Source organism: Sorex fumeus, unplaced genomic scaffold (genome assembly GCF_029834395.1).
Source record: "Sorex fumeus unplaced genomic scaffold, SorFum_2.1 ptg000002l, whole genome shotgun sequence".
NCBI classification, from domain to species: Eukaryota; Metazoa; Chordata; class Mammalia; order Eulipotyphla; family Soricidae; genus Sorex; species Sorex fumeus.
In genome coordinates this window covers 37,424,188-37,447,804 of record NW_026606059.1, presented here as the reverse complement: position 1 = coordinate 37,447,804, position 23,617 = coordinate 37,424,188, and positions in this window count along the sequence as shown.

The following is a 23,617-nucleotide window of genomic DNA, read 5'->3' as shown; positions in this document are numbered from 1 at the left end:
CGAGGCAATCGACGAATAACCCTTGCCTACTGGAATTTGGAGGATCTGGGTGGAGGATGCTCATCCCTGATCCAAGCAGGCTTGGAGATCTCAGCCCCGGGACCTGCATGCCTGTGGAGAGTGGTCTCAGCATGGTGGTGGCTGGTTCTGGAGGTTAATATTATTGTAATCATATTACCTAAACTAAAACAAAAATGAAGATAAAGGAAAACAAATTTACCCAAAAAAAGGGGTTATCTTTTTATTATTGATTTGCAACACTATTTCACTGTATTACAATCATAGATTTCATGCCAATTGTTTCTTTGAAAGAAAAGTGTGGTGTAGCTATTATGTGAAGCTTAATTAAAATTTGTGCAGTATTACTGTAAAAATAGGTTGTAATAATTATGCTGTGGTGACAATTATATGGTGACATAATTATAATCCTTTACATAGATTATCTTTTTTGTTTTGGGGTCACATCTGGCAGTGCTCAGGTATTACTCCTGGCTTTGCACTTAGGCATAAATGCTTGTGGGCTCAGAGGACCATATGGGGTACCAGAGCTTGAACCTGAGCTGACAACATACAATGTGACCTACCTACTGTACTATCGCCCAGTTTCTACATCCATTGTATTTACAAATTTATTATTTCCAAGAATTTCATAACATCCTGCACATCAAGTTTTAAAGTACCAACCTCATCAATTTCTGCAAGGAAGTCAGCTTAGATTTTGATAATGATTACACCCAATTTGCAAATCAATTTAAATACAATCACTGCGTTAGCAATAGTCTTAAATCTTCCAGTCTATGAACATGCATTTCTATTCACTTATTGGCTCTTGTTTAACTTCTGACAACAGTGTTTTATAGTTTTTTTTTCTTTTTGGGTCACACCAAGTGATGCTCAGGGGTTACTCCTGGCTCTACACTCAGGAATCACTCCTGGCGGTGCTTGAGGGAACCATATGGAATGCTGGGTATTGAACCCGGGTTGGCTGCATGCAAGGCAAATGCCCTACCTGCTGTACTATTGCTCTGGCCCAGTGTTTTTATAGTTTTATGGTATAACTTCATACTTACTTTATTCAGTCTATTTCATTTTTGTTGTTGATACTCATAAGGCCTCTGGAATCTTGAGTCTTTTGTAGCATCTGTGAGAGCTGCGCCAGTGGCCCATAACACTTCTAGATGGCAGTTTGGGTTTGCTACAGCTGCGTTAGGGCTGGAGCGATAGCACAGCAGGTAGGCCGCTTGCCTTGCACGCAGTTGGCCAGGGTTCGGTTCCTTCATCCCTCTTGGAGAGCCCAACAAGCTACCAAGAGTATCCCGTCTGCATGGCAGAGCCTGGCAAGCTCCCCGTGGCGTATTTGATATGCCAAAAACAGTTACAACAGGTCTCACAATGGAGATGTTACTGGTGCCCACTTAAACAACGGCATGACAGTGCTACAGTGCAGTGCTACTCATAAATGGAATTGCTTTCTTATTTTTCTTGGTATTTTTCATTGCTACAGCATAGAAATATAATAAAGTTTGTATATTTTTTTTTTTTTTTGCTTTTTGGGTCACACCCGGCGATGCTCAGGGTTTACTCCTGGTTCATGCACTCAGGAACTACTCCTGGTCGTGCTCAGGGGACCATATGGCATGCTGGGGATCAAACCTGGGTGGTTCCGCATGCAAGGCAAACGTCCTACCCGCTGTGCTATCACTTCAGCCCCTGTACATTTTTTTTTGACTCTTCTAAACCTGCTGGATTTGGTCATTCTAATAGTTTTTTGTGACTTTCTTTGGGTTTTCTATGTAGGATGTCATAGCACCTGCTCATTGAACATTACTTCCTACTCTGATTTCTAATCCTTTAGTCACGTTTCTCACATAATTAATTTGGCCCAAATGATAACTTCTTATATCATGAATCATAGTGACAAGTTTCATGCCCTGCACAAACTCTTTTCTTCAAAATGCCATCACTGGGCTGCACCAGTGATCTACTGCCAGGTTTAAAGTGGGGGAGGTGCTGGAGCGATAGCACAGCGGGTAGGGCGGTTGCCTTGCTCGTGGCAGATCCAGGTTTGATTCCCAGCATCCCATATGGTTCCCCAGCACCGCCAGGAGTTATTCCTGAATGCAGAGCCAGCAATAACCCCTGAGCATCGCCGGATGTGACCAAAAAAGCAAAATAAATAAATAAATAAATAAATAAAAATAAATAAATAAAATAAAGAGGGGGGAAACAGGAAAAAGGGGAAATGAGAGGGAAAGGGGAATCAGAGGAGGAGGAGAAGGTAAAGTCCAGGAAAAACAGACTTGGCTCTGGGATGGAAGACTGCTTTTCTGAGCTCTGTGGAGGCAGGAACAGCAGCAGTAAAAATAGTCGTTTGCCGTCCACTGTCTACCCATCATGCAAAGGCGGGTGATCATGCTCTAGTTTAATGAAGACTTCCATTTTCTTTCATTTCCTTTCTGGGAAATAGAGGCATCGTATCCTCACACAGGATGGACAGCATCAAGCTGGGAAATGATGGATAATGAGGTTCCATGTGGAAAGCAATGATGCTGTTTTTGCCATTGACTTAGGGCAACACACGAAAACTGAAACACTACTTGTGTTGCTGCTCTTCCTTGACCACTGGCAACCATCCAGGTATGGGCAAGGGGTGGCAGTGAAACACACTTCTATCTAAATGGCCCCACTCCAAACGCTTCCCTTTGTCTAGGACCAAAGGATTACTGATGTTGTTCATCTGTTTACTGGTAAGTATGCTTGCTTATCTTCAGTTAGATAAACAGATAAATCTCAAAAAACACTGGCATCTGAAAAAAAAGTGTGATCTTTTACACACCCACCCTCCCACCCCTCCACCCAGAGGCTTGGAAATTGTAAGTAAATATCCTTGGGGTATGTGACTTTTTAAAGAAAATTAATCAGAAAATGTGCATGTCAAAATGCAGGCAGCACCAGGCTGTGAACTGTGCCACTTCTGGAATAACAAAAGGCAAACGGGACCCTTAAGGAAATGGGCTGGCTTAGAATTATGAATCACTGAGCCCATTTCTTATAGTGATTAATGATGAATCACTGTTTTAACTTTGGATGAAATAATAGGCTGCATCTGAGGAACTCCATTAATCATCATAAGAATTAGGCTTGTGCCAATTCATTACCGCAGGGTCGACATGTGCTGAACAGTTGAGTCGAATTTCAGGAAGGGGTGAACTTTAGGCAAGGACTGGCTTAAAAGAATGCAAACATTAGGGGTCTATTCTCTCCTGGAAGGGTGGGGATTTATGAGCAGAGAATAGATTCTATTATATCACCCCTCATCTGACTCCTCCTCAAGAAGCTTACAAAACTTCAACTACAAAGTCTTTTGGCTTTTTGCTATTCAGGGTCATGATACAATAGATAATCATCATATATCATAAAACCTGATACTTTTATCTGTTTTTCACTTTGCACGTTTTGTATAGTCAGTAAGTAATTAACAATCTTCTGGTACTTGAATTTCAGCAGGCATGAAAATCAGCAAATTCAGCTTACTGCTATCTAAGGAGCAGATTCACCCCTGCAAAATATCTGCTTTTTCTAAAATCTTAAAATGTGAGCTATGGGCATCAGAAGGAAGAAACTTGGTAATGCAAATAAAATATTAGCCCGAATTTATCATTTTGCCAACTTCAAAGCTTTTAGGCAGTTAGAGTCTAACAGTCATTTTAGTATATTTAAACTGATGTGTTTCAAAGATAGAAAAATCTATCTTTCTTGCATTGGCCAGCAGGGAGGGGAAACCCATGAAATGTTCATGTAGTTATTAACTCCAACAGATGTGGTTTTGATAGATTAAGAGAATAACTCAGGCAATTTACAAGAGAGATATGTTGTGGTTTCTTAATGCTATTGGCGATATCAATCTCTAATAATCATGAAGCATGTTTAAGTCATTATTGGGTAATTTAGCTTATCCAATATCACATAGATTTGTTTTACAAATCAAAGGCATCCCATTTTTTTAATTTGTAAATCAAAAGCATCCTATTTTTAAAAAATTTAAATAAAGAAATTTGAAAGGTACAGCTTTTCTTTAAGAAGCTCCCGTACATATTTCCTGGAATTTTATAGGAAAAAAAATAAAAATAACTTGAATCACATATATAGAAAGAGATATTGCTTATAAATTATATGCATATGGTTTTGCATAAAATTTCTTTATTGAAATTTTTTCATTTCAATGCATTGAGGAACAATCAGGGATAAATAAATATTCTCAATCGATTATTTCTGACCCCAAGTTGTTTATTCAATGCATTTTTATATTAATCAAACAGAATTTCTTAGAAGGGTTAGCTCATCTGATCTCTGCCTTACATAGAACTCCAGTATGGGGAATATGAATTGTCCCCAACCTCCAGAGCTGGGTAGCAGAGGGAATGGGAATGGGGATGGGCCCTAGGTAGGTGCCCATGGCCAAGGTCACCAGAGTCCATTTACACATAGAACAACATCTGTGCTCTCACTACAGCTCTGCAAAACCCTGTAGAGAGTATAATTCATAAATAACTACTTTCAAGGCATGAATTACTATATATTTTTATATTTTCATATTGAAGATTCCTGAATATATCATATTTTTACCTTAAAAAGACTTTTACATGACAACCTTTTACTATCTGTATTGCAAATCATAATGCTCCAAACGGGAGAGGGAGGGAGGGAGGGAGGGAGGGAGGGAGGGAGGGAGAGAGGGAGAGGGAGAGAGAGAGAAAGACAGAGAGAGAGAGAGAAGGAGACAGAGAGAAAGAAAGGGAGATAGAGAGAGAAAGGAAGAGAGAGAGAAAGGGAGAAGAGAGAGAGAAAGGGAGACAGAGAGAGAAAGGGAGATAGAGAAAAGAAGAGAAAGGGAGACAGAAAGAAAGGGAGACAGAGAGAGAAAGGGAGATAGAGAGAAAGGGAGAGAGAAAGAGAGACAGAGAGAATTGCCTGCCATAGAGGCAGGCGATGGGGGGTGGGGACTGGAAGGGAAACTGGGAACATTGGTGGTGGGAAATGTACATGTGTGAAAGGATGGGTGTTCAAGGACAGTAGAGACAAGGTCCAGGAAGATTGCTCCATGGTTGGAAGCCTGCTGGAGGAGAAGGCAGCTGGGATAGAGAAGGGACGACTAAGTCAATGATGGTTGGAGGAAACGCTTGGATTGGGAGATGTGTGCTGAAAGTAGATAAAGGACCAAATATGATGGTCTCTCAGTATCTGTATTGCAAAGCATAATGCCCATAAGTAGAGAGAGTGAGTAAGAGGGCAATTGTCTGCCATAGAGGCAGGGGAAGGAGTGAGAGGAGAGGTGAGGGATATTGGGGACATTGGTGGTGGAAAATGTACACTGGTGGAGGGATGGGTGTTCGATCATTGTATGACTGAAACTCAAACATGAAAGTTTTATAACTGTAGCTCACAGTGATTCAATAAAAATAAAGAAATAAATTTGAAAATAAAAAAAAAGAATGGGTGTTGGAATGTTATATAACTACCTTACATATGGACAACCAGGATTCAATCCCTGGCACCCCATATGGTCCCCCAAGCCCATCAGGAGTACTCCCTGAGAACAGAGAGTAAGGGTAAGCCCTAAGCACAGCTGGGTGTGACCCACAAACTAAAAAAAAAAAAGACTTTTCAAGGGTCATAGATATAGTGCAATGGGTAGGACGCATGCTGCTGACCTGGTTTGATTCCTGGCATCCCATTTGGTCCCTGAGTTTCCCAGAAGTGATCCCTGAGTTTGCAAGGCCAGGAGTAAACCCTGAGTACTGCTGGGTATGATCCAAGAACAAAAAAAAACAACAGCTTAAAGCTTTTCCATACTCCCAAAATGGAGGAATCAGACAAAGTTATTGTCAAACTTGTGAGTCACAGAACCCAACACAGTATAATTTGACTCATAGGACTGGGGAACCCCAGTGTTTCCAGCTTTAGCTCTATCAACCCTGTGTTGATAGTCAGTGCTTGCTTCCTGGAGACCAGCTGTGCTTCCTCCAGCAGAGCTTCGCTTTGGTTGTCCTACCCAGCTCCCTTCCAGGCAGTGTTGACTCTTCCTTCCTTTGCATTACAATATTTTTTATTTTATGCCATCAGAATACACCTGTCTGATCCCTAAGACTGTGATCAAATTCAGCTTCATCTTCTTCTTTGAATTCCTTTTCATCCAGTTCCCAGCAAAGTATGGATCATTTCTAGACTCTTGGTTTTGATGTGTTCAACTGGATTTCATTTTGAATGTGAAACCAATGCCTAAATTCAAACATGGTGATGAAGGCCATAAAGGAACTCTCCCTAAAGTACACAAAATCCCGAACACCAATATACTTCAACTATGGGGTGATGGTAGGTTGCTAGCTGTCAATTTGGATAGTCGAACCAAAACAAACAAACAAACAAACACTGTCCTCCCATTGTTCATTGACTTGTTCTAGCGGGCCCAGTAACGTCTCCATTGTGAGACTTCTTGTTACTGTGTTTGGCATATTGAATATTCTCGGTTGCTTGCCAGGCTCTCCAAGAGGGGCGGGGCGGAGGAATTGAACCCTGCTCGGCCGGCTGGCTGCGCACAAGGCAAACGCCCTACCATTGTGTTATAAGGGATGAAGAGAGATCATACAGGAGAGAGAGAGCTTGGTATTTAAAAAGCACTTAGAGATGGGGCTGGAGCAATAGCACAGCAGATAGGGCGTTTGCCTTGCACGTGGCCAGCCCGGGTTCCCAGCATCCCATATGGTCCCCTGAGCACCTTGAGGAGTGATTCCTGAGTGCAGAGCCAGGGGCAACCTCTGTGCATTGCCAGGTATGACCCAAAAAGCAAAATAATGGTAATTTTAAAAAAGCACTTAGAGTGATGGCTAATGTAGGCTTTAGAAGTCTGGACAGAAAAACAATCCTGGGAACAGGCTTTTGGATGCAGTCTAGGTGTTGAGGAGCAAACAATAGGGGTGGGAGGATTAGAGATTAGGAAAATGAGTGCTGAGCCCAGGCCTGCATTCTCGCCGGAAGCAGGTAGTACCTTGGTGCAGGTGGTGAATGGTGTTGGGGTGTGGGAGCTTTGGGGCAAGTTAACTAGCAACCCAGGTGCATGTGACTTAGACCCATTGTGCAGACACTTGCCCACGTGGAGACCCATGATTTTGTCTGTCTGCACTCAGATGAGACAGTTATTAAAATCTTACTGGGTGAATTCCCAGGCAAGGGGAAGTTTATAGATAAGAATCAGCCGGACTCTACCGGTAGAGGCTTACCATTATGCTGAGAAGAAAAGACCAGACTTCTTATCAGGATGTCTAAAGGCAAGCGGAGGGCAGAGACTTGGGGCTGGCTGGAATGAATGGGCAAGTGAATGAAAGAGGGAGCATTCAGCTCTATGGGTCAACGTGCCTGACAGAGAAATTGGACAATGCTAGTCCTTAAGTTTGCAAAAAAAAAAAAAAAGGGTCTTGGGAAGATATATAAAAGGCTCCTGGTTCAAAAGAGGCATTGAGTGGCATTCATGTTCGGTCTATACTCTACTTTCAGCATGCATCTCCCATCCTGGGAGGATCCTTACAATACCCTTTATTTGGTGCTCCCTTCTCTATCTGAGCTTCGTTTTCCCCAGCATGTGCCGCTGGCCTCCAAGCCATGGAGTAAACCTCCTGGTACTTTTCTCGGCTATTCTTGGGTGTTAGTCTCCTATTTTGTTACTTTATGTTTCCCAGATGAATGCAATCTTTCTATGTCTGTTTCTCTCTGACTTATTTTGCTTAACATGATCCTGCCATGTAGTACCACTTGTATGGGCTGGAGTGATAGCACAGTGGGTAGGGCGTTTGCCTTGCACGGAGCCAACATGTCTGAACCGAGTTCGATTCCTCTGCCCCCCTCGGAGAGCCTGGCAAGCTACTGAGAGTATCTCGCCCTCATGGCAAAGCCTGGCAAGCTACCCGTGACGTATTTGATATGCTAAACACAGTAACAACAAGTCTCATAATGGAGACGTTACTGGGCCCGCTCGAGCAAATTAATGAACAACAGGAGGACAGGGACAGTGACCACTTGTATGTAAATTTCATGACTTCATCTTTTCTAACAGCTACATAGTACTCCATTGTGTAGATGTACCAAAGTTTCTTTAATCAGTCATCTGTTCTCAGGCACTCAGGTTTTTTCCAGATTCTAGCTATTGTAAACAGTGCTGCAATGAACAAACAAGTGCAGATGTCACTTCGACTGTACTTTTTTGCCTCTCCGGGATATATTCCCAGGAGTGGTATTGCTGGGTCAAATGAGAGCTCAATTACTAATTTTTTGAGAATTGTCCATACTGTCTTCCAAAAGGGCTGAACCAGTCGGCATTCCCACCAGCAGTGAAGGAGGGCCACTGCACCCAAAAGGATAGAGAGAACAAAAGGGAATTCCCTGTCACAGAGGCAGGGTGAGATGAGGGGAAGGGGAGGTGGGAGGGATACTGGGATTAGTGGTGGTGGAGAATGGGCACTGGTGGAGGGATGGGTACTCGATCACTGTATAAATGAAACCCAATCTCAAAAATTTGTAAGTCTACAATTGTACCTCATTGGTGTTTCACTAGTAATTTTTTTTTTTTAAAGGGCTCCTGGTTCAGAAGGGTGTCTTCTCCTCTCATGCTTGCATTTGATTTCCCCAGTGGACAATCAGCTATAAAAAAAAGATGAAGTCTTGTTTTTGCTATAACATGATGGAACTAGAGGGTGTCTTGCTAAGTGAAATAAGTCAGAAGAATGACTACTCCAGTATTATGGAAACCAAGCAAAGGAGAAACAGTGTTTTTCAACCTTTTAACAACTACAGACTAGCACCTCTTCTGCATTGTAGTTCATGGACCGGCCATTATAACAAAAGTAGTAGACCAATGATGTTCAACCTTTCTGCACCAGTGCACCATCAATGACCTGAGGTTGTAGAGCCTGGAACAGACAGTATCCAGTGAAATAAACGCTTAGATTGAAGACAGAACTATACGGAGACAGAACTATATGTAGAAGGGGAAGGATATTGACACTTTAGAGGTGAATGCAGTGGGAAACATAAACACATTTACACTCTCGTACAATAATTTTATCTCAGTAGCATTGAAGCACTGTCATCCTGTTGTTCATGGATTTGCTCGAGTGGGAACCAGTAACGTCTTCATTGTGAGACTTGTTACTGTGCTTGGCAAATTGAATACACCATGGGGAACTTGCCAGACTCTGCCTTGCAGGTGGATTCCTCTTGGTAGCTTGCCAGGCTCTCAGAGAGGGATGGAGGAATTGAATCTGGGATGGCCGTGTGCAAGGCAAATGGCCTACCCGCTGTGCTATCACTCCAACCCTTTATTTCAGTAAATTAAAATATACATAAGGAGTTTTTTAAAAATTTTTATTTATTTATTTATTTATTGAACCACTGTGGGAAAAGTTACAAAGCTTTCAGGTTTAGGTCTCAGTCATGCAAATATCAAACACATTTCCCTTTACCAATACTTATTTTTTACCATGAAGAACCCCAATAAAACCCCACCCTCCACCCCTCCCAATGCCTGCGAGGCAGATGAATTCTAGTTAACACTCTATCTGCTTTGATTAGATTCATTGTTTCAATAAAAGATGCACCACTATTATTTAGAGTTTACCCCCCCCCCCCCAAACAGACATGCTGAAAAAGCATTGTGAAATGATTTGCTTTCTACAGCTGGGTTCAAGAATTAAATGTTGGTTTTAGATTTCCGCTATTTTACTTATTAACCCTGGAAGTATTTCTACTGAAACTCAGATAATTAAGAGATTGGTTTCTGTGCTCTGGAGTCGTGGCCGTGCCGGAGAGCCGCTCGTGGTGGGCAACTGGTGACCTCGGTAGGGCGTGAAGGACGGACCGGAACGCCCCCCTTCCCATGAGGTTTTAGTCGCCCCCACACCCCCGGCTCATACCTGCTGTCCACAAGGCTCCCATGCGGCCGCCATCTTTCTTTCCAGAGAGGAGAGGGGGAATGGGGCAACACCCTTTCCCCTCCGGGCAGACATGATGGCCTGGATTAACGCATAGTCCGTTCACTTTTCTGCTCCAAGCTTAACTCTGATTTTCAGGGAGAAATGTTGGGTGGTTTACTTTCCATTGATCACTTTGTATATATGGAGATGTCGCGCGGCCGCATAAGTGGCCGCGCGGTTTGGAGGAAAAGTCCTAGTTCTCACATACTCGAGCTATGCTTGTAGAGGCTTCTGGTCACCGGGGTTCCATCTGGGGGAGGCGGGATGCGGCACCTACCCCATCTGGGACTTCCCGGTGATCTCGGCTCTTTTTGGAACCTGGTTTCTTCTCTGGGAGCTGTGGAGCCAGCCCTCCACGTGACCCTTCTCTGTGGCTGTCTACATAAGGATTTTGAAGCCTTTGATTCACTGTATCTTTGCTATTCTGACAGAAAAAAAAACCAGAATAAATTAATACTAGGAGGACAATTTGAAGCCAAAAGTGTTGGTATGCAAACTTAGTAAGACATGCCTAGCTAAATTTCAGGCAGAATTCACAAAGGAAACTTTCCTTGGCATCACTGAACAGAAGTTAGCGATATTCTTGGCCAATGACAAGTACTGTAGAACTGGTAGAATAGTTTTCTGTGAAGCACATTATGGCTTCATCTGTATTTTCCCATACCTACTGCAGCACAGAAAGCTTATTTTCTGAATTCAACTGAAATGTTATTTGAGTTCTTTAGAAAATTTCTCCTTATGTGTTGCAGTTTTCAGAGTTCAAATGACTTGTTCTATCTTTGGATTAGGTGAAATTATTATTTGACATATTTATGTCTTTCTTCTCTGGCTATTCTAAGGTAGAATTTCATTCATTCAGCAAATTTTCATTGTGTGCCCTCTCTTTCAGACACTATTCTAGGCTCTGAGGACTCACCAGGGAGCAAAACAGTCTCTAATCTCTGTGGTCTTATCTTCGGTTCAACAAAAACCTGCAATGTTAGATGCAAAAGTGTAGTTAATCACTAAATTTTTCTTCAACAAAAAAGAGAAATTTAGCAATTGGTACTTTCATGTGCAGTTCATTTCATTATTGTTGTATACTTAGTTGGTTTGTAATTCTAGCACTCAAAAGCTCTAATGCCTCCATTTCAAACCATCCCAACCTCTTTCTCTATCTATCCTGCCTCTGTGTTCATGTCTTTGTGTGTGATCATTTGCACACTCATATAAACACACACTCATTATGTGTGGATCTCTGGCAATGTTTAGAAGAAAGGGGAAGAGATACTCTCGGTAGCTTGCCGGACTCTCCGAGAGGGGTGGAGGAATTGAACTCAGGTTGGCCATGTTGACCGCTTGTAAGGCAAACGCCCTACCGCTGTGCTATTGCTCCAGCCCATTCAATAAAATTAAAAAAAAAAAAGAAGACATTTTCTCTCCAGCAGGAGGACAGATGATCTTGCCAAGTCATGAACTGGAGCTGTGTGTGACCAGCACTTCTTTTGAGTTTTCTCTTCTTTCTAAGTCCTGTTGCCTTAAGCAAGAGAGCAAGCTTTTCTGCAAATACAGAAAACACTATTTGGTGAAGAGGCTTTCCTTGCTTGAGTTTATACACTCAGCTCCTTTGTCCTAGATTACTACCCACAGGCCTGAGAGGTTATCTCTAGGCTCTCAATTCTGTCATTGGTCTAAGAGCCCAACTTTATTTTATTATTACACTGCTTTGTATTATAATATAATTTAAAGTCAGGAAATTATAAAGTTATTATTATAATATAATTTAATGCCCGTATATATTTTATTGTCAGGAAAAAAGTTTTTCTCAGATCTATTTTTCTATTTGAGAAATTTTATGGTTTCATACAAAGTTTAGTAGTTTTTTTAAGTTCTTGAAAAATGTCATCAGAATTTTGATGCAAATTGCATTGAATCTACATAATTCTTGAGGTAGAATGGACAGTTGACAGTATTAGTTCTTCCAGTCTGTGAGCATGACATATGTTTCCATTTTCCATTTAATGTTCTCTTTTATTTCTCAATAGTGATTCTTTATTTTGGTTTCTGGGTCATACCGAGCTGTTCTCAGGGGTTTCTCCTGGTTGTGAACTCAGAAATCATCCCTGACAGTGTTTGGGGGACCAGAGGGGATGCTGGGGGATAAAACCCAAGTAGATCGAATGCAAGGCAAGTGCCTTACCTCCTGTACTATCTTGCTGACTCCAATATGATATATATATATAGAGAGAGAGAGAGAGATGTATAAATCTTGTAGATGACTTGCTACATTGATTGATTTTTGACACTGATTTAAATAAAATTATCTTTAGTATTTTTAAAATTATGGTTTATTGCTTTAACATTTATGGTTTTGAATATTGATTCTGTACTGATTCTGCAACTCTGCTTTACTGGTTTTTGTTTCTAAGAGTTTTCCAGTGGAATCTTAGGGTTTTGTTGTGTACTATCGTGTTAGACACAAATAGTGATAGTTCAAGTTTCTTTTCTAATTTGATGTCGTTGGTTTCTTTTTCTTTACTACTGCTGTGATAAGAACTTCCAAAGCAATATTGAATATTAGTGGAGAGAGTGGACATCCTTGCTTTATGCCTTATCTCAGAGGAAAGGCTTTCAACGTTTTTGCTGTCGATTATGACGTTAGACAAATATTGGATGATCACACCCATCTGAGGGATAGAAAGAGACAAAACAAAGAAACAGACAAATAAAGAAACAATACCAAACAATGACAAACTCTTGACCTTAGATGACAAACTCAGATTATTAGTGGTGGCAGGAATGGGGATGGGAAAGAAGAGGTGGAGTAGAGGTGACATAAGGAAACAGTGATACAGGATCTTAGCATCTTGGTGGTAGTGAAATATAGTAATGCTGGAGGTCAATGTCATAAACTTTGTCATTATTGTAACCACATTTCCTTAACTATAATTTAAAAAGGCAGCACAGAGAACATTTTACTGGACCTAAAGTCTGAGTAGAGGGAAAGAGTGGGGTGGGATTTTCCCCACCATTTTCAGTATTCACAATAGTGACTATAAATTTGGGGGTTCCCCCCTTGACTGTGCTCTGACCTGAAGATCTTGGTGTAAATGAGGGAAGGATCAACTTAAGGTGTCTCATTTGGAGTGGCTGGTGGAAACTGTGCACTTTTGCTGTGGGTTCACACTAGATCCCCATTTTACTTCTTCCAGTTATTTCTGTGTGACTTTCCATTTTTCTCATTTGTATTGTAAGGTAAATAAAGTCAAAATAAAGAATTTCCATAAAAGAAATTTTGTGAGCTATTGGGATGGTTGGTATCTAGGCTCCACCCAAAATTGTCAGACTAAGGATGCTCAATTAAAGTGGAGTCCTCAATGAAGAATAAATACTTTTTAATTATATAATATAAAATTCAACATAAAGAACAACAAACTATATCATATAAAATATACATATATTAATATAAGTGTTCAAGTCTGGGTTATTGCATAGGTCATACGTGAAAATTATTTGTTGTATATTGAAAATTCAAATTTAATACAAGAGACAACCCTAGTCCTACCTCATTTCTTCACAGGGTCTATGCACCCACTCTCTGCTGCTATAAATATTGTGGGGGTGCTAAGAATCCCCATGATCTTTTTAAGTTGAGGCCCTATAGATCTGTGGATTGGGCAAATGGGACGGGGCAGGAGGCAGCAAATAGATGGAGTGAGTGGAGCTGCCTCACCTGAGAAATTTAAGTTTCTCTTCCAATGGGGGCAACATGGACTGCTGGTACAAAAGATTGGGCTAACTGAGGGCTCCCTATGGGATGGGCTCAAGAACTTCCCTCGAGGAGACCAGGCCAAAACCTATTTTCAGCTGAGACCACATCCTGCACATCTCCCTGTTTCTCTTCTGCTTCCCTGTCTTACCTTCTGAGGCTCATTTATCAATCATTTTGCAATTGTCTTAAACTCTGTTTTAGGTTGAAAACCAATCTAAGATAGTTGTCAGTGAATGGAGATTTCCACTTTACTAGGATTAAAAAATGGTAAAAATCCCTGTTAAATCATTATCACTGTCACCCCATTGTTCATCGATTTGCTTGAGTGGACACCAGTAACATCTCCATTCATCCTTGTCAAGTGCAAGTGTAGCCCGATGGCATATTGGGGGCTCTTTCAGGGTCAGGGGAATGAGGACCATCACTGTTACTGTTTTTGGCATATCCAATACCCCACAGATAGCTTGCCAGGTGTTGCCGTGTGGGTGGGATACTCTTGGTAGCTTGCCGGGCTCTCCAAGAGGGATGGAGGCTTTTGGGGTAGCCTCTAATCACCTTTACAGGTGTTCCCAGTCAGGCATATGTTTGAGCAGGATGCATTCGGTAACTTACCAGGTTCTCTGAGAGTGAGAACTAGAAAATAAGAGGTAGTGCGGCCACAAATGCGGCTGGGCACTTCCAGGAGCTTGGTTTTATAGTCTCTGGATCTTAGCCGTTGATGGGGTTACACGGCAGTTGGTGGGTGTAACTGTCTAGCTACTGGAAGATGGGGGATCTGGGTGGAGGAGGCCCAGTCTCGATCTGAGCAGCCTTGGAGATCTCAGCCCCGGGTCCCGCACAGCTGTGTTCCTCTGCTGGTTCCTTCATGCATGAGGCTCATCCTAGTGTGTAACACCATCAACGGCTAAGATCCAGAGACTATAAAAATAAACTCTCGGAAGAGAACAACGCAGAGTCTCCTGCCCCCGTGCCTGGCTGTCCTCACCAGGTCCCCTTGGAGGGGGGCGGGTTGAGTTTCCCTCTCTGCCCTGAGCAGAGCCCTGGCAGCTGAAGAACTCCGGGACCCAGCCACAGCCATGCTGAGACCACTCTCCCTGTTAAATACTTTAAATTTTTTTAAAATGTTAAGTTCCTTAAACAATTAAGCTTAGGCGAATGCATTCATGTGTCCAGATATTAATATTAATAATATTATTAATATTTACCTTTTGCTAAAGAAAATAGAAAATTCACAAACATAAAATTGTATAATTTTGTTAGAATGTTCAAATTTTTGATGCAGTGATGAACCACTAAAAAACATATTGCTTTTCTTCTGACAGAAAATACTATCATTTTCCCAAGAGAAGGACAATTATTCAATATTTTTTCTTTTTAACTTACTTTTGATAAGATAGATACATTAGATGTATATTATCCTTCAGATTTGACATGAAAGAATTGGGAATGGAAATGAAACAGTAAAACAGCCTCTATTTATGTTTTCAACTTTACATTTAATTCAGTCAGTCAGCAAGTTTTTTATGATCATTAATAATTTTCACATTGATTCAAATGTTACCTGCCTAATCTGTTTATATATGTCTTTTTATCTGGTTTACTTATGCACATCTTTCTACTTAGTTCTTTGCTATAAGCGCTTTTTAAATTGCTGTGGTTTACAAACACATTCTAATATATGGGAGAATGAATCTTCACTGGTTATTCCTTGCACAAAAGAATTATTAACTGATATATTCATTCTATTAACTAAATAAGAAAATTATTTTAATAGGTTAAAATATTCTCTCGAATTTTCTACTTCAGTAGAATTTCTACTGAAGTAGAAAATTTGTATTAAATTTGTAGATTATTTTGCAGAGACTTGTTACTAGGAAAAATTTCTCATAATAGTTCAAATAACTTTGCAGAGATGCAAAGGTTAAAATAAACATAATTTATAATTCCACTTAGTGACCTTCAGTAACATTTTAGTGTAAATTTTTTCACACTCACACATACACATACAAACACACATGTTCACATATTTTTTCCCCCAGCCATTCCTGAATTCCTAGGAAAGAGAATTTGATCATGGTATATTATTCTCATTAATGTATGCTTGATAAAATTTGCTAACATTTAATGTGTAATTTCAGGCATTTGCATTATAGATGAAATTGACATCATTTTCCATCTTTTTTAATACTGTCTGTTAGATTTTTAGATCAGAGCCCTGCTGTGCTGATCAAATAACTACAAAAATTGAAATAGGCATAAAAATAACCTTTTCTTTAAATATTTGAAATAATTAGGCAATTAAATCCTTGTTAGTTAATGCTACATAGGCATTTCTAGAAGAGGTTAGAAATGAGATGCTTAGTGGCCTTGATTTTTTGAAAGATTTAGAGCTGATATAAGAGGTTGAAGAAATCAATAACGTTGATTTAGCTCTAGATGGAAAAGCAGTAGGTCCAGAAAAGTATTGGAATGTGACTGCTCTGGGTCTGCATACTGGTACCACCCGTAGATGACTGTACTCATTTTTTTGCATGTCCCTTTCATTCAGTAAAACGGAGAAAATCACTTTCCACCTTCAAACAAGAGATGACTGAGTAAACTTTTCCTTGCTAATCTCTGCGAGACATTAGATACTAGCAGTTAAATTGGTGAAGCCCCACACAGGGAATAGTATAGCTTAGGCACTCATCCTTACCCCTTTCTGCTGGGACCATTGCCTTAATCTGGCACCTGAACATTTGCAGCTTTGGGAACATCCGTGTTCAAGATAACCTATGCAGTGGTCGCCAATCAGAGGGGTATAAGCAGTCAATCAGGTCAGACACACTTGAGTGACTGGACAGACAATTTGGCTCTTAATTACCCAAGGACAGCACTGAGAACTCCTAGAAGTAGATAGCAGCACTTTGTGGAATGATGCGGCAGCTATAAGACTTTGTAAACTGCAGGACAGAAATAGGAAATTGGGATCATGTTGTAAAAGTGACCTTGTTTCTGCCCACTGGCAGCTGAGCCCTGGGAAATGTTGAGATGAAACAACCATCATTTTGAGGGCTGTGGTTGATTCAAGCTACACTGAGAGAAAAAGAAAGTTTTGAGGATAGCAGTGGGACCTAAAGGCATAAGGGAGAAGCCCCACACTTGAACCTGATAATTCATGCTCCAGAAAGGTGGTTTCTGCTTGAATTGTCTAAAAGGACCCTCAGCTGCTCATTGTGTACCCCATATATGCAAAAGGGGCAGTTGACCATAAATGAAATTGGTTTTGAGAAGTTCATTTTAAAGAAATAAGTTCCAGTATCAGAAGCCATGCAATGTATCATCACTTGGAAGAATTGCACCTGCTCAGGACACCTGCCCGAGTCCAAAGTGCCACGCCAACCACAGATCACAACTCACAGCAAGCCACTTCTCCTGGAATGTTGGGTATTGTCAGCAAATCTGATTTCAGAAGACCAGAAAGTAAATGACTCTCTATTTTTTACAAGAGGAGATTTGGAAAGTTCTTTCATCACAAGTTTTCACAAATCACAAATCATCCTGTTAATCGTCGATTGCCTCGAGCAGGCCCCAGTAACGTCTCCATCATCCTAGCCCTGAGATTATATTCAAGGGTCTTTAGGAGAATGAGACCCATCATTGTTACTGGTATTTGGCATATTGGGTACACCACGGGGAGTTTGCCAGACTCTGCCATGTGGGCAGGCTACATTTGGTAGCCTGCCAGTTTGTCCAAAGTAGGAATGAGATAATAAGATGTCATAATAGGATGTCGCGGCCGCGTGGTTCCGGGAGCTGGTTTTTATAGTCTCTGAGTCTTGGCCGTTGATGGGATTACACGGCGCCAGGGGTCCAGTTGGTGGGTGTGACCCCCGCCTACTGGAATTTGGAGGATCTGGGTGGAGGATGCTCGGCCCAAATCCGAGTAGGCTTGGAGATCTCGGCCCCGGAACCCACGTGACTTTGTCCCTCTGCCAGTAACTTCATGTGTGCGGAGAGTGGTCTCAGCATGGTGGTGGCTGGTCCTGGAGGTCTTTGGCTGCTGGAGCCCTGGTCGGGGCGGGGAGGAAAGTTCAACCCGCTGCCCTCCAAGGGGCCCCTGCGGCGGGGACAGTCAGGTGCGGGGGCAGGAGACTGCACTGTTCTCTTCCGGGAGCTGGTTTTTATAGTCTCTGAGTCTTGGCCGTTGATGATATTACAAGGCGCCAGGGGGCCAGTTGGTGGGTGTGACCCCTGCCTACTGGAATTTGGAGGATCTGGGTAGAGGATGCTCGGCCCAAATCACAAGGTTTACTTACCATATAATTGTAGCACTGTAGCACTGTCCTCCCATTGTTCATCGATTTGCTCTAGTGGGCACCAGTATCGTTTCCATCGTGAGACTTGTTACTGTTTTTGGCATATTGAATACGGCAATGGGAGCTTGCCAGGCTCTTCTCTTGGTAGCTTGCTGGACTCTCTGAGAGGGACAGAGGAATCAAACTGGGGTCGACCATGTGCAAGGCAAACACCCTACCTGCTGTGCTATCGCCCCAGCCCACCATATAATTAATGATAGAATTTAATGTGCTAAATTGTTAACTTATCCAGGTGAAAGGTAATCTTTCTTCAACTACATATAGCAACAGAGAACAAATGAAAAGCAAAACAGTGAAAAACAACAGAGAGCAAAACAAACTAATAAAATCACTAAAGACCTCTAGTGCCTAAATGAGCACCAGTCAATAACTATATTTATTGTTTAGACCAGAGATTAGTCGACTTTTGCTGTAAGGGCTCAGTAGTATTATGGCCTAGTACCAACTACATATTGTCCTTGTGTTTCAGAAGAAGTCAAAGATGAAATATAAGACAAAATCCACAGTGATATTCCAATAACATCTTGTTTGTAAATAGTGGAATTTAAATTTTATGTTACTTTCACATGCCATGAAATTTTTTCCTCCCTCCCTCCCTCCCTTCCTCCCTCCTTCTCCTTCCCTTCCTTCTTTCCTGCCTTTCTTCCTTCCCTGCTACTGAGTTGTATTTCTGGTCCTTGTGTTTTTTTATTTTTTAAAAATTTTTATTAGTTGTTTCTTTTAAATTATGTGAATATATAAACAATTCTTGACATTTTAGGGCATACAACAGGTAGATATCTATAGTTTGCAAACCTGAATCATCCATACAAAACACTCAATTACTTTATGATCCAGAATAAAATACTTTTGAAGGATCAACCTGACCTTCCCAAATAAAATAGCAGAAAAAGATTGATGCAAATTCAATAAGGCATCAGCCACAGTAAATTGCTCAGAAAGACTTCTGAATTTCAATTAATCAGGCCTTCTGCATAAATGTTCCCAGGTAAATGGATTTTACAGCAATTATGTAAGGAAAGACTAGATTCCTGAGTCAAATATTTTTTGTAGTTTATAGTTTAAAAGACTAAAAACAAATCAAGTAGTTAATTGCACAGATAAACTTGGTGCTTAACACTAAGCTAACAAGAAAACAAACTTATTTTCCTTTGAGGAGATGTTGAAACTATTATCCAATACATCTTCTTGTGCTTAAAAAATGATGCACATCAAACATATTTTTATCAAAAATTCTAGAATGACCCAAAGAATTATTTGTAGATGAAAGATCTTTCAAATATTGAAATGAAGTGAATACAGTCTTCATTTCATTATTAATTCCCACTTTCTCCTCCCTTTCTTGTCAACCTTGTTTAGATGTCCAGGGATTGCTCATTTGTTAGGTGCTCATATGAACTTGGTTGTGGAGCACTGAAGATCATAATGACAGTGCTAGGCATAGAGTTTGTGACCTCACAAGACAAGTGCTCCATCACTGACTCAACCATATCTTTGTCTTCTGTTCCACCAGTTTCACCTTTTGCTTTTATGCTTTCTTTTTCTTTTCATAATTTTTAAAGTTATAATTAAGGGAACATGGTTATAATTGTATTCATGGTACTAGTATATAAAATAACTGCACTAGACTGCCTAAGACCCTCTACTATTGTATTCATGGTACTAATATATAAAGTATATATACAATTATACTAGTATATATAAATACATGTATAATTGTATTCATGGTACTAGTATATAAAATAACTGAACTAGACTGCCTAAGACCCTCTACTATTTTTTCTTTTTTTAAATTTTTATTAATGAAACACCATGTTGTACAGTTGTAGACTTACAATTTTTTGTGCTTGGGTTTCAGTTATACAATGATTGAGTACCCATCTCTCCACCAGTGCCCATTCTCCACCTCCAGTGCTCCCAGTATCCCTCCCATCCCCCCAACTCCCCATCCCACCCCACCCCTGTGGCAGAGCATTCCCTTTTGTTTTCTCTCTCCTTTTGGGTGCTGTGGTTTGCAAAAGAGGCATTGAGTCACAATCATGTTCGGTCTACAGTCTACTTTCAGCATGCATCTCTCATCCTGGGAGGATCCTCCCAACACCCTTTACTTGGTGCTCTCTTCTCTATCTGAGCTGCCTTTTCCCCTAACATGTGCCGCTGGCCTCCAAGCCATGGAGTGGACCTCCTGGTACTTATCTTGGCTATTCTTGGGTGTTAGTCTCCCATTTTGTTACTTTATATTTCCCCAGATGAATGCAATGTTTCTATAAGACTCTCTACTATTGTCCCTATGTCACCTCCAGTTCCTTTTGTTATTTCTTTCCCCCAGTCCTCCATTGCTTAGTAAGCTGAATCTTGTAATCCAAACTAAGAGTTGTCATTGTTTGATGATGTCCCTCCCCTTGTTAGGTCTCTCTAGAGTTCAAAATTGAGTGAGGCCAACAAGTATCTGTCCTTATTTCTCAGCCTTATTTTGTTTAATAAGATACTTTCCTGTTCCATTCATGTTGCAGCACACTGCATGGCTTCGTTTCTTGTAGATGTATACTATTCTGTAGTGTGAGGTGATCACTGTTTTCTCCAGAAAATTTTCTTAGTGTCACCCCTCAAAGGATATTGCGCAGTGCTCAGTTTTTAAGCATTATTTTAAATTCACCAACCCTGGATTTGTTTTGTTTGGGGGCAGGGGATGGTGTGCGGGGTTGGGCGATACTTGGCAGTGCTCATGGCTGATTCCTATCCCTGAACTCACGGATCACTCTTGGTTGGCTTGGGAGACTAATGAGGTGCTGCCATGGAATCCAAATTGGCAGCATGCTAGGTGAACACCCTTCCATCTGTACTACTGCTCAGGCCCCAGTTGGTCAACTCCTGTTAGGATACAGGAGTGTTGATCAACTGTTCCTCTTTGTCCATCTCAGCATTGCTGCTCTCTTTGCTTCTGTACTTTCTAAATAACATTCTCAAGTCACTGAATAGTAACATGTAACTTTATACAAACATACATCCCCCCAAAAGACAAAGAACAAATGTGCTGAAGATATAGTGCAGGTGTTAAGATGCTTACCTTACATGAGGAAGATCCCAGTTTGATCCCTGACACTGCATATGTTCCCCAAGCATTACCAGGAATGAACCCTAAGTATAAACCCTGAGAATAATCTGATATGGCTCTCTCATAAAATAAAAATCAATCAAAAATTAAAATAATTTTTTCAGTATATTCATGTTAGTGTAGGATGCTGGAATATATGGAAAATTTTCATATGAACATGTGAAAAATATGTGAAAAAATAGCTCTTAAAAACAACACCATTTAACTGTTTTAAGTACAAAGAAGCTGAACTCTGCAATGCCCCAAAATGGTTGAATAATGTTTTTATGCTGATACTTTGGGAAGTACCTTTTTGTGTGCAGGAGTCTTTGAAACATTACCCATCACAGGTCTTGGCAAGGCAGAGTTCTGGGCTTAAAATGCAGTTCTGATACTCATTCTTATATGACTTTGGACAAATTACTCTAAACCATTAGTAAAATGGTGTTCATAATAGCTATTTTTTCATTATCACTGTGAGCTTAACTGAGTTACCATGAACAAAGCTTTTAGCATAATGCCTGGGACATAACATGGGTTAGAAAAATAGAACTCCCTTTGCCCGGTCCCACCTCACCCCAGCAATTAGTCATACTTTGTGTGCATGTATGTGTGTGGCTATGTTGTAGAAAGAATCACTGGAACATGTGTGTCTTCTGGCACTCACAGATGGAAATAGACATGTTCTGATAAATGAAACTTTCTCTGTAATTTTGCCTCAGATCATCAGGGTCTTGCAGAAGAATCAAAACATGGGTGAACAGATACAATAGACTGTGAAATCAAAGAAAGATGCTGAGTATTTTAAGTATGTTCTTTGCTGATTGTCAAAGTAAAACATACATAAAACAACAGAATGGAGCTGACAGACAGCACATCTTCCCACCCAAAAACATGGGTGCAATCATATGTACATTCAATGTCTTCCACTGTTTAAGTTTCACAAATGATAATTAATTGAGTCTTAGGAATTAAAAGGTGCATGAACATGTGTAATCTCTTCACACTGGAAATGATGTCTCCCAGAAGAAAAGATGACATAAAACAAAGACAATGAAAAATAATAGTAAAGCTCAGAACAGTAAAAGGTAAAGAATCAGAACTAATTGAGGCATTATAGTTCCATACACAAGCAGACAAACAAACACTAAATTTGGTGAACATCTCTTCGGGTTCAACCATAAAACCCACTCAAGTGTCTGTTGCTGGTAGACAAACTTAGAAAAACTGACCATGAAAATTAGCTGGTTTGGCTATTCTGAGGCTAATTATGCTTATAAGTACAGGGGAAAAGCAAGGAAACCTTAGACTACAATAAAGGTGATGGTAGGGTTTTTCAGAGAGCTGCAGCTATTATAAACCTCTTGGACAATAGCATGGAGTGACATCGTTACTTCCCCTGGTTGGATCAAGCTATGAAATAAACCTCACACTTAAAGTCCTCGCAATTATTGCAAAATTCAGTTTCCCCAGGTACTTACACCAGGAATTCTATCAAAAACATTTATTTCTGGTCTCCTAGAGGCAAGTCTTTGCAAATCTGACCTTTGGCTACCCTTCTTGCTGTGAATTGTACAACATGTGGAAGCCATTGGCCTACATTAAGAGAAAACAAACAAACAACCCCCATAACCCCCCAGCAAACCAAGAAGTGAAAGATCACATAAAAGTTCAGTTAAGTGAGTCTTTAAAGCTTTTCAAAGGGCAGTAGAAAGGATAAAATTTTATTCCTGGAAGAGACGGAAATGTTATTCTTAAATCAGAGGTGTTTTAGCTCCATTTCAGTTTTCTCTGTTCTCTGGTTTCTGCCGAAAAAGAAGGCTTGATTCTGTGATGACTCATGGCACAGAAAAAAAGTCACTTCCGGTGTTTAGTGATGGTTTCTGTGGTGTTTTTATGTTTGTTTGGTCATGTGAATGGGGGATCATTTGTAGTTTTATAAACTGCAAATCAATTGTGTTCGTGGACTGATCACCATAAAGGAAAGCCCTGGGGATGCTTAGGGGGGCTCCACTTCTCTTCCCAGGTGCTGTTGGCTCCCATTGGGCTTTGCATGGTATGTTTTCACAATTGCTTGCAGCCTGATTGGCAAACAAGAAATAAAGAGTTGCAGCAAGAATAATGGAAAGAAGTGACAGCTTATTCTTTTCTTTGGCACCAAACACATATAAAAGAAATTGTATGCCTGAAACCCAGTCATGAAAAACTGTAATTCAGAGTGACTAAATGAAAAAAAATTAATATAAAAAAATGAACTTGCATTTGATTCTTGATAGGGTTTTGAAAGTATTGTATTCTTGCACAACAAAGGCACAGAGACTCTAACTTTCCATACACAAAATTATCTCTCCAGAGGAAAATAAAAGAAAAAAAGAAATGAATAATGATAATC